Source organism: Nicotiana tabacum, chromosome 22 (genome assembly GCF_000715075.1).
Source record: "Nicotiana tabacum cultivar K326 chromosome 22, ASM71507v2, whole genome shotgun sequence".
NCBI classification, from domain to species: domain Eukaryota; kingdom Viridiplantae; phylum Streptophyta; class Magnoliopsida; order Solanales; family Solanaceae; genus Nicotiana; species Nicotiana tabacum.
The window spans coordinates 153,254,052-153,274,125 of NC_134101.1; positions in this window are offsets into that span (position 1 = coordinate 153,254,052).

Genomic DNA, 20,074 nt, shown 5'->3' on the forward strand with positions numbered 1-20,074 from the left:
GAAATAAGAAAAAGATTCCAAGAGTTGTAATTTTAAACCCATACCAAAGCTATTTATCTTTTAATACCCTTTCCATTTCTAACCCCATACCAAAAAGACCTTTCGATCAATCTTAGAAAAATGCTGAGACAAGCAAATGAAGATGGTTCATAACACTCTGGTACAAACAAGAAAAGAAAGTAAAAATGAGAGAGTCTTATAGGTGAAAACCCACACGGGCACCATAAGGCGACGGAAGTTGAGAGAAAAGTAAAATGAGAGAGTCTTATTGGTGAAAACCTTCGTAGGCACCATAAGGCGAAAAGGAAGTAAGAAATGAACAAATGAGGAAGGTTTATCGGTGAAAACTCTTTGAGATATTGCAAGTCCAACAGGTCTGTAAAATGAAAAATGAAGTTGGATTACGGAAATTTTGGGGGAAAATAAAAATGAGACAATTGAAAGGAGATTGATTAAAAGACTGGGTTGATTAATCTGAAATGCATACCCTGATCATTGGTGCCAGTAACTCCAATCAGATAAGTTTTTATTCTTTCTTCAACAGTCATCCAAACTTGGATTTTTCTTTTCATTCTATAATTGTCGAAATCAGCGTGTTTCGTCACTAATAATCTTACTTTTCTAAAAGCATTGAGATAAGTTTTATTCCAAACAAATAAGAAGGAATGTCAAGGTATACTACCAAGATTTAAGGTTACATGATGCAAAATACGGCCATGAAAGGCGGGAGATAAAAAGATATGTGTGTAAGAAAAGTGAAATCAAAAGTGGATCAACAAAGTCAGAAGGGGCATATGATTACAGTTAAAAGGGTTTGAAGGAAAACATACAGAGGGGAATCCTATAGTCAAGGATCAATTACAAGGACAAAACAGTCTTTTCAACCATTCCAAGGAAATAAAAAGAGACGAAGAGAAGCCTCACCATCGGCAAGAATACCCCAGTTAACCACCCTGCTTTAAACTAACGAAGTTTTCTTTGATTTAAAACAGGGGCAAAGACAATATTTGTGTCAGGACATTTACGAAGGATCAAAGAAGTCAGGCGTCCACATGGAGAATGAGGATGAAGAATTGAAGAAGTCAGGCATCCAACTGGAGAATGAGGATGAGAATTAAAGAAGTTAGGCGTCCACCTGGAGAATAAGGATAAGAATTGAAGAAGTCAGGCGTCCACCTGGAGAATGAGGATGAGAAAAGAAGAGATCAGGCGTCCACCTGGAGAATGAGGACAAAGAATCGAAGAAGTCAGGCGTCCAGCTGGAGAATGAGGATGAAGAATCGAAGAAGTCAGGCGTCCACCTGGAGAATGAGGATGAGAAAAGAAGAAGTCAGGCGTCCACCTGGAGAATGAGGATGAGAGAAGAAGAAGTCAGGCGTCCACCTGAAGAATGAGGACAAAGAATTGAAGAAGTCAGGCGTCCACCTGGAGAATGAGGATGAGAATTAAAGAAGTCAGGCGTCCACCTGGAGAATGAGGATGAGAATTAAAGAAGTCAGGCGTCCACCTGGAGAATGAGGATGAGAATTGAAGAAGTCAGGCGTCCACCTGGAGAATGAGGATGAGAAAAGAAGAAGTCAGGCGTCCACCTGGAGAATGAGGATGAGAATTGAAGAAGTCAGGCGTCCACCTGGAGAATGAGGACAAAGAATTGAAGAAGTCAGGCGTCCACCTGGAGAATGAGGATGAGAGAAGAAGAAGTCAGGCGTCCACCTAGAGAATGAGGATGATAATTGAAAGAGTTCAGGCGTCCACCTGGAGAATGAGGATAAAAATTAAAAGAAGTCAGGCGTCCACCTGGAGAATGAGGATGAGAATTGAAGAAGTCAGGCGTCCACCTGGAGAATGAGGATAAAAATTAAAAGAAGTCAGGCGTCCACCTGGAGAATGAGGATGAGAATTGAAGAAGTCAGGTGTCCACCTGGAGAATGAGGATAAGAAAAGAAGAAGTCAGGCGTCCACCTGGAGAATGAGGATGAGAAAAGAAGAAGTCAGGCTTCCACCTGGAGAATGGGGATAAAAATTAAAAGAAGTCAGGCGTCCACCTGGAGAATGAGGATGAGAATTGAAGAAGTCAGGCGTCCACCTGGAGAATGAGGATAAAAATTAAAAGAAGTCAGGCATCCACCTGGAGAATGAGGATGAGAATTGAAGAAGTCAGGTGTCCACCTGGAGAATGAGGATAAGAAAAGAAGAAGTCAGGCGTCCACCTGGAGAATGAGGATGAGAAAAGAAGAAGTCAGGCGTCCACCTGGAGAATGAGGATGAGAATTGAAGAAGTCAGGCGTCCACCTGGAGAATGAGGATGAGAATTGAAGAAGTCAGGCGTCCACCTGGAGAATGAGGATGAGAGAAGAAGAAGTCAGGCGTCCACCTGAAGAATGAGGACAAAGAATTGAAGAAGTCAGGCGTCCACCTGGAGAATGAGGATGAGAATTAAAGAAGTCAGGCGTCCACCTGGAGAATGAGGATGAAGAAAGAAAAGAAGCAGTCAAGGCACCCACCTGGAGAACGAGGGAATGCAATTGAAGTGTTGAAGTCAAAAGCCCGTTCATATGAGAAAGGAGCACACTTAAAGTCAATAAAACAGAGGAGTCCAACAAAGTCCCCAGCAGGAAACAACAAGAATCCTAAACAGATAAAGAAAATACGGGGCACAATGAAGAGGAAAACAGAATAAGCCAAATGCCCAAGAGTCACCAAGATATCAAGACAACAAGAAACGCAAGGGCATGATCTAGATAAGATTTTATAATTCATGTATCATAGTCTAGTATTGCTTTTTGTATTACCTTTGAAGTAAGGTGTAATAAGGAGGTCAGCAAGCATTAAAAAAAGCACGAAGCAGCAGTAACATCACAGTCCCACGGTAGTCCCAGCTACCCAAAACTTCCCGAACTACATTGACCTAATTCCTTTATAGCCAAGGATATGTAGGAAACCTTTGAAGCAGAGGTTCGGTCAAATCTTTCAAAAAATGCTTCTCACGGAGTATTTGAACGGGCAAAAATCGCTCGTGTCCGCTCACTTTATCTTTGCACGAAAACCCTTCGAGTTTCCGCACAAAGAGGGGAAGCTGTGAGCACGTGATTTTTGCCTTACGAAAACTACTCCAAAATAAATCAAAAAATAAAATAAATTTCTTTTACTGTGTAATTTTTTTGAATTTGCGTGGTGTTAAATATTTGTTTTATGTCCGTAAATGTTTACTTTGTCATAATAAAATGAAAATTAAAATAAAATACATGTTGCATGCATATAGGATTTAATTATGCATTTGAAAGATAATTTAAATAAAATCACAAAAAATATGCATTCGTTCTATTTTTAAATATGTTAATGTGTGATTAATGTTTTGACTATGTGTTAAATAGTTGTTATAAAGTAATTAATATTTTTGTGTAAGGTTAAAATTGTTTTATAATTTTTATTAGGATTTTTTAATGATAAATAATAAAATAAAATAAAATAAAATAAGTTGTAAATAAAAATTGGACCTGGATTAAAATCCAGGCCCAAATCAAATTACCCCCCCCACAGCCCAATCCAAATAGCCTGTCCGGTCCAATTTACACAAGCCAAAACGACAGCGTTTGGTCGCACTTCATCAAAGACCGTTGGATTAAATCAATCCAACGGCGGAGGTCTCACCCCATTACCCGTAACCCTTTACCCGACCCAATGACCCGATCCAGGCTGACCCGGAACTTAGACCAAACGACAACGTTTGGTTAAGTGGATTGATCTCAACCGTGCATCTTAATTGATCCAACGGATGAGATCAATCCACCCCACCCCTATTTAAGGATCAAACCCCTACCCCGGCCCCTAACTTAACACCCCCCTCCTCTCACTGTTCATCATCGTTCCCAAACCAAACCCCTAACCCTAGCCGCCCCTATTCCCCTTCGCCTGAAACCCGGCGGCATCAACGCCGCCGGTCACCACCTTAACACCCCAGAACCCCCTGAACACCCTCTATCCGAATATGTTAGCTTCTTGGCTCGAATCTTCCTGAAGGTTCTCGAATCTTTATTTGAAGATTCGAGCAAAACTCAGATCTTTCCAATGACTTCCAAAATAACACCATAGTACCCCCTAGCATGCCTCGTTATGGATCTGAAGTTTGTTTGGCTCGAATCATTTCCGAGCTTCTCGAATCTTCTTTTGAAGATTCGGACCAAACAAGAACAAACTCAGATCTGTTCTAAACTGACGCCAAATGACCCCTAGGCTACCTTCACCCTTGTGTTATTGTTGGTTCCCCTCGAATCTAACCAGAAATGGTTAAACCCAAAATCGAACCTTCTGAAACCCTAAATTTTCCAACCTTGGCATCTTTTTCACTTCAGACGAAAGATTGAGGTTTAATCGACCTTAGTCAAAGTATTTTCAGTAGAAAATACTTCGACTAAGGTCTGTTTGATTTCAAACAAAGTCTAAATCCAAGTTGAGTTGAGTCCGGTTGAATTTGAAGGTTCAGAGGTAATTTTCTGTTTCTTATGTGTATTCTACATGTATTCTATGTTCGTTTCATTAGTTTGTTTAAATTTTTATAATTTTCTAGTTCATTCTGTTATACTGTCTCCTACCCGTCTACTTGATTCTAAATGTAAATTGTTTCTGTTGGTTGTGATTATTTACAATGTAAGTAATCGACTCGATTAAGTTCGTCGATTAGTTATATTATGAATTCTCATTTATGATAATGCTGATTGAAACAGTCTGCTTCTATTGTTTTAGACTGATTATGGACAAATGTTGTAAATAGTCAACTGATTAATACTCGTCAATTAAATCATGTTTGTTTGCAAATCAGTAAATTCAAATGTATGATGTGTATATATTGTTTTCTGAACAGGGCATTGTCAGTATATTGACAATGCTCCTGTGTGTGTTTGATCTTGGTTCAACGTTTAAGTCCAGTCTGAATTGTTATAATAATTTCAGTGAGATGTTGTTATGAGGATAGTTTTGAATTCAGTAATTTTACAAATGTTGATTAAATGTAATTATGTTAGAAGATTACTTTCTTAGTTAGGAATCAGTCCAAAACTTTAGGATTGGTTGTAGCTGCTAGACAAGTTTAGATTCAGATAACTTGTTAAAATTTGAGACAGTAATGCCAGTAGAAAACAGTAAATTTGGGACATTTTGGGACAAAACAGTAAGGGTAATATGATAGCATAATGGGCTGAAAATGGAAAGTTAGTGGCTATTATTTAAAGTGATAATGGGAAACAAAGGATAATGGGGCTGCTGAAAAATCAGGATAAGAGCACTTAGATTTAAAGTATTCAAAAGCAGTTTTAATGGAAAACTTTCTGATTTTAAAAGGAGAAAAGGGTCCAAGAAGCACTTAAAAAGATAGGACCATCCCTGTATAAATACAGGGAGCTGGACAGACTTTAAAGGGGCAGACTTTAGGAGATTTTAAGAGAGAAAAAAGGATCAAAGAAAAAGAAAGAAAAGAGAGAAAAGAAAAAGAAAGAAAAGAGAGGCTGATTTCTAAAGCATAGAAAATACACACAGAAATACATATACATTTGAGTGAAACAGAAATCTGAGAAGAGAAAATCAGATTTGAAGAGAAAGAAGAAACAGAAAAAATCAGAAACAGGAAAAAATCAAAAACAGGAATTTGAAACAGAAAAGAAACTGAAATCTGAAATATTGTCCCTTTGTTGAATCTGTTCGGATTTATTTGAATCCATAGTTCAGTTAAAATCTGAAGTTTTTTTTAAAAATACTGTTACTGTGTATCTGGGTTTCTCGGGTCTTATAATTGCTCAAATCTGTGGAAATACTGATATTCTGCCAGTATTTTGTTACTGCTGCAACTGCTGAAAACTTACTTCTTCTACCTTCATTTCCAGGTACTTATCTCTTAAATTCTATGTTGGAAAAAGATTCAGCATGACAAATCAATGAAGCTTGAATTGCAATTCTGTTTTCCATTTGTCCAAGTTCATTAGTTTAAATTTCATTTTTTGTTTCATGTTAGTTAACTAGTAGTGAATTCAATTTGATAGTTATGAGTTAATTGTCTTTATTTGAAATTCATATAAAACTTTGTAATAATGTTTTCCATGTCAAAATTTCATTAGTTTAGTTATCTTTGAGTTGTGTAAATAGGAAGCATGGCAGAAAGTTGGCTTTTATTTACACTTTATGGTATTGTTAGCTAGGTATAGCGCAATATGAAAATATCAAGGAAAAATACGCAATTGGTTTATTTTGTTAGTAAGTTAGTTGTTGTTTAAAGCTAGATGATGTTGGTTGCAATTTGCTTTCTTTTGGCACAAACTTGGTCGTATTATAATCAATGGTTGAAAAACGCGTTAGTATAATCCGCTAGGTTCATGATGTCAAATATGATGAGTAATATTGTATGCAATATCTTTTTATTAAGTCAACAGGTAGATTTGTTCTCTTTCTTAATAATAAAGGGTCTAAGAACTTATACAATGTGAAAGATAATGCTTAGCAATAATTCATATAGACTGAGAATTAAATTGGTTTGATTATATATACATATCTATACCAACTCAGTCTTAAGCATAATTAATTAAAATAATTTCGCCTATTAGATTAAGAAACGAATATATGAGAATAAGTTGAGATGTACATGTACAAATTGCAACACTTTAAATCAATTGTAAGTAAAAAAAAAATAGAATTTGCACTAAATAAAAATAATGAAAATTCTTGGAAATATTTCTTCCCTTGATGAATCATTTTTTAGTTTCATAAGCGATTCATTCTTTGGTATATATATATGTTGTATTTGTCGAAATAGTGTTAATCATATTTTTATTCCTTTCTTTGAATTTGAATAGTCTAGATAAATATAATTTATGCGCGGGAATTATAATTGACGGGCAACATTTAAAAAATTGTGAATTTCTTTTAAAAGAATTTAAAGGCATCCTTAAAATGTGAATTTCTCAGGATTTTCATATAAAACGTGTAGATATAATAAACAATTTGTGGAAAATCCATGATACCATTATAAATATTTTTACACAATTAGGGATGCGTTCGCGTACCTTTATTATATTTTAAAAGCAAATTCGGATTATGCGTACGCGCAATTCCGAGCGAATATTTAATAAAAAAGATTTCTCCGCGGATGTCAAAATAATTTCATATAACCCGAGATGTGCAGTTCATTGTCTAAATACAGGGGTGATGATGTTCCTAATTTTATCTTAAATTTCGAACATATATATATATTTTTTTAATAAAAAAAAAACTATAACATGGACAATTTTATTGTGTACATGTATGCGTGGCACGATCTTCTGTAATTATAAAAGAGATACAATACGAATATACGTACGCGTAATTCATCATAAACAATAAGTAAAATGGGAAGTTAAAATCATGCAATAAAAACGTATTTAGTAAAAATCAAGATAATTAAGCCAATAATAAAAACAGTTAAGCGACCGTGCTAGAACCACGGAATTCGGAAATGCCTAACACCTTCTTCCGGATTAACAGAATTCCTTACTCAGGATTTCTGGTTCGCAGAATAACAAATAGAGTCATATTCTCCTTGATTCAGGGATTAAATAATTGGTGACTTGGGACGCCTTAAAATTCCCAGGTGGCGACTCTGAAATAATTAAATAAATCCTGTTTCGACTGTCCTTTAAATTGGAGAAAACTCCCCACGCGCCCCGCGGGCGCGGTAAAAAGGAGGTGCGACAGTCTGTCTAAAAGGAAATGGGGGAAGGGTTTATAGTAGTAAAAATCAAGCAAGAAACAAGGAAACCCAGTAATTTAAGCAACCAAAAAATGTAAATAATCATGCAGATTGATCTAAAAATCAATTTTAAGAGAGAGATCTGGAAACCCTAACTTTTAAGGAAAGTGAAAAATTGGCAGAATCTCAACAAAGAAAATCAAACTCACATATAGTAGGACGAATATAGAAAAAATAATACTCAAAACTAGAGATTTGAACCAATTCTGGTTCGATTTAAAGAGATCTAAAAACCCTAGTTTTAGGGCAATTAAGAATCAACAGAAAATACATAGTGATTCATACCCAAAATAAAACAAAGGATGAATATAGATGGAATAACAGAAAGGTCAAGGATTTGAACCTATTTTGGTTCAATTTTGATGAGATTTGCTTGTCATGTTTAGGCAAGCAACTGGATAACACCACAGGTGAACAAGCAGTAGTGAGAGGAGATCAATAAGGTAAGTGAATCAATGATCGATTCCATTTTTGAGCCGGAATCGGAGAGGATTAGAGGTTACGACGGCTAGGGTTTGACAGAGAGAAGGGGAGGTTGAGAGAGTTCAAGGGAAGAGGGTAAAGGGAAATTGGGTAGGGTTTATGGGATTATGTTAATTAAAAAGGGGAGAAGGGACGGTGGCCGTTGATCTTGAGAGATCAACCGCTGAGATAAAAAAATGGGGCAGGCTGCTTAAAAGCAGGTCGCGATCGGGTATTGATTAACTGTCGTTTGTCCTTGAGCTGGGGTAGTTGGGCTAGGTATTAGGTATTTTGGGATATTGTTTGGTCCGAAAATAGGTAGAATTTAGGCTAGTTTTTAAATACCTAATATTTTATCAATAAATAACTTATAAAAGTAATTAGTAAATAAAAAAATCTTGTTTACACACTAAAATGATAAACAATAATAACTCAATATTATAAAAATATAAAAATTTATTTTTTGCTTAAATAATATAATTATACATGAATATGGGCTATTATTGCAAAAAATGTGCAATTAGCCCTAAAATGCAAATATAACTATAAAAATATAGTAAAATATTTAAAAACATTCATGTTGGTGTGAATGATAAGTTTAGATGATTAACTCATCATAAAATAATTTGAAAGATAATTAATGAATATTTATATGATAAAATATAGAAATAAATCCATTTAAAGCATTTTAAAATTATGAAAAATTATGAAAAATGCTTGTATAGGATTATAAGCTAAATGATGATGCATATGTACCATTTTGAATGTATATGTATAAAAATTAAAAATATGAGGAAAAATTAGGTATCAACAGTTGCCCCTTTTTACTCGGGAATGATGGAAGAATTGTCGGATAAAGAAAATGATGATCAACTTTGGCCGAATAGAATGAGGAATGATATGATTAAAAATGGGGGCTGAAACCTGGTCCTGAGTTGCCTACATATCCCTGGTATTACAGGAATCAGGCCGTATGTAGTTCTGGATCAACAGTGAACGAAACCGATGGAGTTGTTATAGGAATGGTTGTACGTTTCAGAAAAGGCTCTTTTGGGAGGAATAGTATCGGATGGATTTGTGCGGAGTTATGAATGTGAATCTAAAACGTAAAGGATGTTTTATAGAGAAAGTATCTGAATAGCCATAGAGTAAGAAGCAGGAATTGATGATGGTTGGTTACGTTTAAAACATTTGCAGAATATGAAAGTTATGAACAAAAACCAGAGCGAAGATTGCTCCCGTTTGAAGAACGGTTACTTCCTGGATTACCTGCAAAACTTAAAATACGATGCATACAAATATGTATGGATTATTGCGAGAATTTAAATATGATGCAAATTTCCTTTGGTCCATGGAGATTGTCTTTGAATGGTGAGGATGATGTCCTTGGACCATGACGTCCCGGACCATGAATTGTGAGATAAGGGATTCACAGGCCATGAAATGATGTTCTCGGCCCAGGAGAATGCTTCCTCTGGACCATGACGCCTTTGAATAATGATGTGCAATATTGAGACATACTTAGGCCATGGCATGGTGTCTTCCGGCTATAAGGATGTTTAGGACTATGAAATTCAAAGACATGATGTTGGGGAATATAAGAAGCGAAACAAGATAGAGCATAGTCTTGCATAAGATTAGGACAGAGCTTAGCCCTGGGAAGGCAAAATAGTGCTAGATTTCAAGTAGCATAACATTCGATATTAGGCAAGGAAAGGCTTAGCCTTATGTAGTTGAGGGGGCACGGCTTAGCCTCATGCAAGAAAGGGAGACAATGCTTAGTCTCATGCAATTAAGAGACATTGCTTAGTCTCATGCAAGGAAAGAAAAGGCTTAGCCTTATGCAAATGAGGAGGCAAGGCTTAGCCTCATGCAAGAAAGGGAGGCAGTGGTTAGTCTCATGCAAGGAAAGACAGTGCTTAGCCTTACGCAAGAAAGGGAGATAGTGCTTAATCTCGATGCAAGAAAATGCAGTGCTTAGCCTTATGCAATTAGGGAGACAATGCTTAGCCTCATGCAAGAAGAGGAGACAATGCTTCGTCTCATGAAAGGAAAAGGAGATAGGGCTTAGTCTCATGCAATAGAAGGAAGTTCTTAGCCTTATGAAATTAGGGAGGGAATGTTTAGCCTCATGTGAAGAAAAGACAATGAGTGATAGAAGAGTATTTCTTATCTGGAGAAATGTTTGTGTTTGCCAACTTGCCGTTATGATTTTTGATATGTGTGTATTTGTGAGTACTCCTGCTATATTCATTGTGCATGCATCCAAAGAAAAATCGTGAGTTTTACGGGGAAGGTTGGTTCGTGCCTTCACCTGCTTGCTTTGCTTTACTTTGCTCTGGAGATCCTGTTTGAGTTACCCTAAGTAACATCTGGCTGCCATAGAAATGATGTTTTAGAAAAATATGCTTGCATTTGATAAACATAGTTATATAAAGATATAGTAGTATGCAATATCAAGTAAGTTAGATGAACCAATGACTGTGAAACCTTTAGAGACATTACGACTTCTTGGCATTAGAGTTTTGAGGGTCCTCCTCAAAATTCTACCCTAGTTTAATAAGAGATTCTTTGATCGTTCTGTATATGACGAAGTTGGCTAGACTTGCTCTAGAATTTCGAGGGTCCTCCTCAAAATTCTGCCCTAGTTTCTGACCATGGAAAAAATGAAGATTTTATTAAGATGTGACCGAACCCACAGGGCTGCCTATGCATCCCCTCTTAAATAGGAATCAGTTCAAGTGTATTTCAGTTACATCAGATGAAGAAATATAAACAATTTAAACATAGTATCTCTTGATTGCGCCTGAATTGATAAGATTTAGCCAAATTTTTCTGTCCATTTCTTCAAGTATGAGTGCTCGTCTTATTTGTACTCTGTGAACTATGTAGGGCCCTTACCAATTAGGTAAAAATTTTCCTTTGGCTTTATCTTGATGCGTGAAGATCCGCTTCAACGCCAGCTGCCCCAGTGTGAATTATCTAGGTCTGACACTTTTGGTGAAAGCTCTGGACATTCTATTTTGATAAAGTACCGTGGCATACCGCATTAATTCTTTTCCCGTCAATAAGAGCTAATTGTTCATAGAGGCTTCTTATCCATTCTACATCACTGAGTTTTGCTTCTTGTATGATTCTTAAGGAAGGATTTTTGACCTCGGCGGGAATGACAACTTTAATACCGTAGACCAACATGTAGGGAGTTGCTCCGGTTGATGTACGGATTGTGGTACGATATCCCAATAAGGCAAATGGTAATTTCTCGTGCCATTGCTTGTGGTTGTCTACCATCTTTCTCAATATTTTCTTAATATTCTTGTTTGCGTCCTCCACGACTCCATTCATTTTGAGACCTGTATGATGTGGAATTCCTATGCTTGATTTTGAAGGTTTCACACATAGCTTTCATTAAGTCACTATTGAGGTTGGCGATATTGTCGGTGATGATGGATTCTGGTACCCCAAATTGGCAAAGAATACGATCCCTAACAAAATTTGTGATGACTTTCTTGGTTACAGCCTTGTAAGATGCAGCCTCAACCCATTTTATGAAGTCGTTTACAGCCACCAAAATTAACCTGTGCTTCTAGAAGCGGCAGGCTCAATCGGATTTGTAGGTAGTTTATGAGCCACTATAGACGTGCTCATACCATTAATATCGTCATAAAACCATTCAGAAATATCTTTATACTCTTTCAGGAAATGGGTGTACACTTCTTTCTCTGATGGTGACAGGTGAATGCTTTTGCGAGTTTCTTTGACTGTTTCAGAATCTCCCAAATCTCGGTTTCGTCCAAATTGGACTTAGGCTTGTTCTCAAAATTTTCCACTTCTCTGAAAATTTCCTTAGGTATTACATCTTCTTCTTCTATTTCCTCTGAATCACTATCCTTATGTTGCGTTGTCTCATTACATGTCACGGTCGTGGGTTCATGAGGATAAGTAATAATAACACTGTAGAGAAATGTAAAGGATAATAATAAATACTAAAATAGCAATGCATTAAATAAATCTTGAAAATATTAAAACAAGTACGACTCGATGAATCGAGCAATTATTTCAAAACAAAATACGTCCAAAACAAAATACTGAAAATGTCTTAAATGCTTAGAATTTCTTTTAAAAGTAGATTATGCTAATTGCCAGGCTACCCAGGAACTCGACAGTCCCGGGACGGTGCAACAGTCCAGTTATTAAGAACAACTCCCTTTCCCACTGTCTGAATTGTAAGGTTTTCCTCTTCCTCCTCCTCAATCATTACTTTGCAAGCCATGTTTTCATTATCCAAAAATAGATTCCTCAGGCCCGCTAAAGCCTCATCTTCTTTAGATCCCCATATCACGTCAGTCTGTTGAAATGTCTGGTACAAATACGGTATTGGTTGTTCAATAGGGTAATAAGGACCACGCCATGGTGGAAACCAATTCTGATACTCGTGCCAGGTGTATTCATACCCAAGACCAAAAGTTGTGTCGTGACGCTTTAGTTGTATCAGTTTGGTGATCCCTTAGAGATTCTTACCGAGACCCTTGCTGGGTTCATACCCTGTCCATAACAATATGCTTTCGATCTTATTACTCCACCACTTGTCTTTCTCAATTGCATTGACGCGCTCGATGCGATGATACATTTCTCCACCCAACTTCCTTCTATTCTCGATAACCGGAATAGTCCGATTGTTATAAATAGTATTGCTTTTGTCCTCGTGGATAATTACTTCCTGATGATTTCATTCGAACTTCACGACCTGGTGTAATATAGAGGCTACGGCCCAGGGCAGCATATCCACGATCATCCCAACAGCAAATTGTATGTGGCAGATATGTCCAATAGTTGAAAGTCAATGTCAAACCAAAACGGTCCCATATGCAAGCATAGGTTGATTTCCCTAATTGTGGCCCTTTAGGACCTATCGAATGATTTCATGTTCATAGTTCTTGCTAGTATTTCATGCAGACCTTTACCCAATCTCTTCAAAGTAGTCAATGGACAAATGTTGAGACTTGAACCCCCATCTATCAGGACACTAGCGATGAATTTGTACTCAAATTGCACTGTGATATGTAGTGCCCTATTATGACTCAATCCTTCTGGTGGCAGCTCATCCTCGTGAAAAGTGATCTTGTGGCTTTCCAACACTTGTCCTACCATATTAGCCATTTCTCCGTTAGTGATGTTGTTGGGTACATAGGCTTCGTTAACACTAACATCAATGCATTCCTATGCACTTCGGAATTCTACAGTAATGATAGGATGGATATCTAAGCAGGGGTTTTGTTCAGATGATCAATCACAGAATACTCTCTTGCTTGTAGCTTTCTCCAAAGATCATCCGGGCCAGTTTCAACGATAGACGGCTTAGGAGGGGCTGCTTTGCTTGTTCCTCCTACATGCTCGGGGGTGTAAATCCTACAAGTTCTGGTCATGCCTTGTGCTGCACATGTTTCCTCCATTTCCCCCTTTCCTTTCCTTCCCGCCTTTGCATCATAGTCCCAATGTATAGCATTGGAATTAAAAGATGGTTCGAGTGTAGTTGTCACGGTAAAGGGTATGGTCACTTCCACCTCAAACGGAGTTGGCGTAGTTGAGGTCATTGTTAATTTAACCTCAAATGGGATCAATGCGGTTACTTAAACCTTAATTGGTGGCTGAATCTGCACCACAATAGGTGTTAGAATGACTGGAGGTAGTTTAGGTTCATCCCCTTCATTAATGAGCCCGGTTGATCCTTCTAGATCCCATTCTTCATTAGTTTCGATCACATTTACCCCCTTGCCCCTATGATCCGGGACAGGATTCTTGCGGACATTAGGTACAACCTCTTTTGCTTGTATAACCTTGGTGTCAATCAACATCTGAATCTTATCCTTCAAACTGCGACATTCATCGTTAGTATGACCCTTCATGCCCGAGTGGTAGGCACATGTCTTGTTTGGATTGACCCACTGAGATGAATTTTCCATGGCATCAGTAGGAATGGGAGTCTCTCATACAATTGATCGATGGGTTCAGTAATAAGAGTGTATTGTGTGGGCAGTCTACGGTCGAAATTTGGTTTTGGGTTTTGGTAGTTCTGGCAATCTGGTGGTGAGTGGTAGTATGCTGGCTGAGTGCTATAAGTATGGTAAGTGGTGGCAGGTGGTTGGTATATGGGAGGTGAAGGCTGATATGTGGGTGGTGGTGTTTAATATGTGAGGGGAGACTTTGGACCTTGGGATACCATCACTGTGTTGATACTCAATTTTTCCCACATATATTTTTAAATGTGCGCACACAGGCTTCAAAATATTGTACATGCATTTACAAACATACACAAGTATTTTTACAATTTTTAAAGTCCCTAAATCCATTTATTTCTGCATTTTTTAATTGTATAAATGTTTAAAACTATTCCTCATATTATTTTATGATGATTTAATCATCTAAATTCATCATTTACGTTCATATGACTGTTCGTAAATTTTAATTGCATTTTTTCTAATTACATCTACATTTTTAAAACTATAATTGCATATTTTGCAAAAAATAACCTATGTATGCATTATTACATTATCTTACCAGAAAATAGCTTTTTGCATTTTTAAAATATCGAGTGATTGTCTTAAAATATTTTCAAGTAGAAAAAATCATTTTCTATAATCTTTTAATTATTTGTGCAAATAATTTTATTAATAATTGGGTATTTAACAAATAGCCTCTTTAATTTCTTTAATATTTCGGACCTAACCCCTAAATATTAGCCCAAACCCTTTTAAAACCAGCCTAGTCCACCACAGGCCCAACATATGCCTGCCCGACCCAATAACCCCGTTTAATCATGGCCGTTGATCTTTTAGATCAACAGTCCACAATTAACCTTACCATATTAATCTCTATACCTACCCTAACCCCCCTTCACTCTTTCATTTCCGCCGCCTTCGTTCCTGTCGCACCCCCATTTTTCCCTCCGCGGAGAGAGTTCGGGTTTCAACATTCATGGGGGATAATAACTCATTTCCTTTTGGGAATTGGGTATTTGAAGCGTCTGCACCTAACGGATTATGGTGCGTTAGGACACCTAGAGGGACTAACTCTTAGACTAGTTTGCATTACCAAAGATTAGGGTAAGGGCTCTAAATAACCTCGAGGGGAAGGTGTTAGGCACCCTTATTGGTCCACAACGACGGGTCCCGGCCGAACTTATACTTATATGAATTAGTCATTTTAACAAATAAATTGTTCTAACAGATACTTGCAAATAAAGGCATATTGTATGACTCAAATAATGAAACAAAGGAAAAGACTTGAACCAGTTGCACATATATAGAGAAAAGTAAAGTTTAAACATCAGAAGTTGGGAAAGAGGGGTCCTAGGTTGGTTAGCCTATAGGATCACCCCACACAATGCCCGGTAATCACTCCTCAATGAGGGGATACACGTGACATTAGCGTGTAGTCATCATATCGTTACTACCCAATTCCCTCCCCTTGGTCATAGCCTAAAGCATTCTAATAACCTTGATAGATGTCATATGCGTGCACTACCCGTCCCTTCCTTGTGTTCCTGGAGGTATTTAACACCTCTAATTTAGGTAGTTCTAGAACTTCCTAAGGTTTTAAAGGATAAAAGTCTAGGCATCAATCAAAAACAATTAAGACTGCATTTAAAGAGAACAAATTACAAGCTCATAGTCATGTGATGACCCGGCCAGTCGTCTCATGAGTTACCGCTCCGTTTCCCCATTAACACTTCTTTATGCTTTGTTTATCTGTGTTATGTGGTATCGGGTCTGTCGGATCGAGTTCGGAAAGGATTTGGTAAGGTTTGAGACACTTAGTCTCTTTAGAGTGAGTTTAAGTTAAAAAACATCAATCAGACATTGACTTATGTGTTAGAGGGCTCGAATGTGAGTTCCGATGGTTCGCTTAGCTTCGGGAGGTGATTTGGTGTCACGACCCAAACTGAAGGGCCATGACTAGCACCCGACCACACTTGCCGAGCACCAACGTACATTTCATCTAACCTTCATTATTATCTTTTAGGGCTGACGAGATCAATATAAATAGTAGACCTAGATCATGGACAACCAGCAAAATATGACGGCATGAACATACATAGCAGGGGATGACCAGACAATCAAGAAACTACATATAAGGTATGAGCTACCATGCTACTATGAAAGACTATACAACAAAAACTAGCCGACAAGGCATACCAAACTATACATGAGCCGACACCTGTCTATGAGCCTCTAAAAGAACATAAGTGTTGCAACATATCCGGAACAGGGCCCCGACATACCCATAATGTCTATAACAAAAATTGCATACCAAGACCAAGGCAAGTCCGGAGAAGGGATCTCGCCAATCACCGCTGAACTGGACAGTCTACTGTGGTGGGGGAGCTGCACCTGCCTGTCTATCAGGACCTGCAGCACGACATGCAGCGTCCACAAATAAAAGGACGTCAGTACGAATAAAGTACTGAGTATGTAAGGCAAGGAACAATAAATACGATCAGTAATGTAAGCAAAGATGGAGAATATACAACCTGTAACATCTTAGTACCTCTGAGGGCTACTTACATGAAATGCATGATACATATGTATAAATACATAAACCTTTAAAGCATTCACCTCTGAGGGCATCATCATCATCATATCGTACCCGGCCATAATAGGGCTCGGTAGAATTGTACCCGGCCATGTGGAGCTCGGTAAAACCCAACTGATCGGTGGTTACACAATAGGTGTTGTACCTGGCCAACTATAGCGTGGCTTGGTAGAATAAAATAGATACATATATATAATGCATGCTCGACTCATGGAATCACATTCTAAACCTTTCGGAGTGATGTAAGGTAGGTATCCTCTGTACGTGTTATTAGGACTAACTCTTCACTATAAACCTTATAAGAATCAGGAAGTACCAACAACATTGATAACGTAAGAATAATAGAAGCAACATTAACATCAATTGTTCCATAAGAGGGAAAACAATGTAAGTACTGCTAGCTTCTAAGAGTAGAGTATCTTGGAAGCTCTTTCATTACATTATGTACAATCGGAGTCCTGCAAAAGAAGGAAAAGGGATAGCCTCACATACCTTGTATATACTGCCCCAATCTCAAGCTATGCAATTGTCAAAACTCCTTAGTCTACAATAAGAGAAACGATACTATCGTTATCATTTAAGCGTCATAACTATTATGTATCGACCACAACCTATTTTACGATGAAACGGACAACACCTCCCCTATATATATGACCTCACACCATTCAAAACAGTCACCAAACAGCCCAAACAACATCAATAATAAATATATTGATCCTCCCAAAATGGTCCACACACAGCCTAATCACTCCATACATACGACGACCACCGTAGTCGTGTCAAACAACTTGGAAATGATACGAATAACTATCAGCCTATAACCCTACATATATATGGTGTTTCTCCACACCCTTCCTCCTCCAACACTCCACAATATAGTAGTAAAATACGTAGCCCAACAACAATGCAAAACAGTCCACAAAATAATAACATTACTACCAAGCCTTTCGATATATATCTCACAAGTTCTAGCTTCAATGTCTTAGCCGCAACTTGGATAATCTTAAATACATATAGAGTAAGAGATTCCTTACCTTTATACTGAAAGAAAAACTCCAATTTGACCTTAAATTTCCATGAAATATCCCTCCAATGCTGCCACAACAACAAAAAAACGAAACTAGCGATCAATTAGTGTTTTTCGGCACTAGAATCACTTTAGAAGGCTTGAAATCACCTAGGATTGATATTAAGAACATGAGGGAGTATTTACAGAACATAAACCCTTTAAAACAACCTCCCACATGAGCTGGAACGACACAAAAATGAGCAACAACAAGAAGAACAAGAGACTTACTAGCGCCACGGAATTCCCGACACTTGATTTGTGTTGTTTGCCCTTTTTGGGTCTTGAATCTTGAGAGAACCTTGAGAGGATGTTCCTAGGGTTCTAAGGTCTGAAAATAGTGTGAAGAAATGACTTAAAACGGGTTGGAGGCATCCTATATAGGTCCAAATATCTTAAACCGCCTTAGTGGGCCCCATAGAGAGGTGCTTGGCGCAGTCTCGCGAAAACGTGAATATCTCTCTACTCCGAGATCGTATCGATGAACGGTTTAATGCGTTGGAAACTAGACTCATAGATATTTAATTTGGTTGGTAGATCACCTCGTAATTCCTTGCAAATTATGAGAAAAGATTAGAAACATTTGACCTAATGTTTAAGTAAAATTATGAACCTAAGTTGCGACAACTTTTGTCGACTTTTGTTTCATAACTCGTTTGACTTCAAGACTTATGATACTGATATTATATGATTAAAATACCTTAATAAATGACCTCTTGAGTGTATTAAGCACCGCTAGATTACCTGAAAATACGAGTTACAACATCCTTGATTCGTTTAACTTCTAATACTGGTTAATCACCCTTATACACTCTTGTATCACTTAAGACCAATAGGATTGACTTCTTATCATCTCAAAGATAATTTCTTCTTGGATTTATGTTAACTAATATATGGCATGAACTAACACATGTGGATATGGGTTGTAACACCCTCCCCCCCCTTAGGAACATTCGTCCTCGAATGTAAGGGTTTATGGGGAGTTTAAATCATCGTGGATTCCAATGGAAATTTCCGATCAATTTTCCCCTATAAAATGGTCACTAGCAAAACTTGCAAGTAATTAAGCCCAATATATGGCTTCACAAGGCTACACAAAGCATTATGCGTATTTACATTATCTACATATCACCATTTTGTATTAAGGTGGAGTATTCTCAAATTATTGCTTACCTCATAGAGCCGTTTCACCTTCCAATGTGTCCTGTCTTCCACCAGCATCCTTGTTATCTTCATTCTGGAATAAGTAAGGGTATTTAGACTTCATCTCCTCTTCTGCTTCCCATGTCATTTCTTCCATATTTTTGTTCATCCACAATACTTTGACGGAAGCTACATCTTTTGTTCTCAGCTTGCGGACTTGCCGATCTAATATCGCCACTGGCACTTCTTCATATGATAGGTCCTCTGTAACTTGTACATCTTTGATAGGGACGACTCGAGAAGGGTCTCCAATACATTTTCTCAACATAGATACATGGAATGCCGGGTGGACAAATTCCAATTCTGATGGCAATTCTAACTCATAAGCAACCTGTCCAATCCGTCGAGGAATTTTATACGGCCCGATATACCTTGGACTCAGCTTACCTTTCTTCCCAAAATGCATAATACCCTTCATTGGTGAGATCCTCAGGAAAACCCAATCACCAACCTCAAACTCTAGATCACGACGTCGGACATCAGAATAAGATTTTTGCCTGCTTTGTGCCATCCTTAATCGCTCCTGTATCACTTTCACCTTCTCAATAGCTTGGTGAATCAAATCTGGCCCATATAATTCTGTTTCACCGACTTCGAACCATCCAACTGGTGATCTACATCTCCTCTCGTATAGTGCCTCGTATGGGGCTATTTTAATATTGGAATGGTAGCTATTGTTATAGGCGAATTCTATGAGTGGAAGATGATCATCCCAATTCCCCTTAAAATCTAGAACACATGCTCGTAGCATATCTTCTAGTGTCTGAATGGTACGTTCAGCCTGTCCGTCAGTCTACGAATGAAATGCAGTGTTGCGATTTACCTGTGTGCCTAAACCCTTCTGGAAAGACCTCCAAAAGTTAGCCGTAAATTGAGCTCCTCGGTCTGATATAATAGATATGGGCACACCATGAAGCATAACAATCTCCTTGATATACAACTTCCCATAATCTTCAGCCGTGTAAGTTGTCTTCACTGGC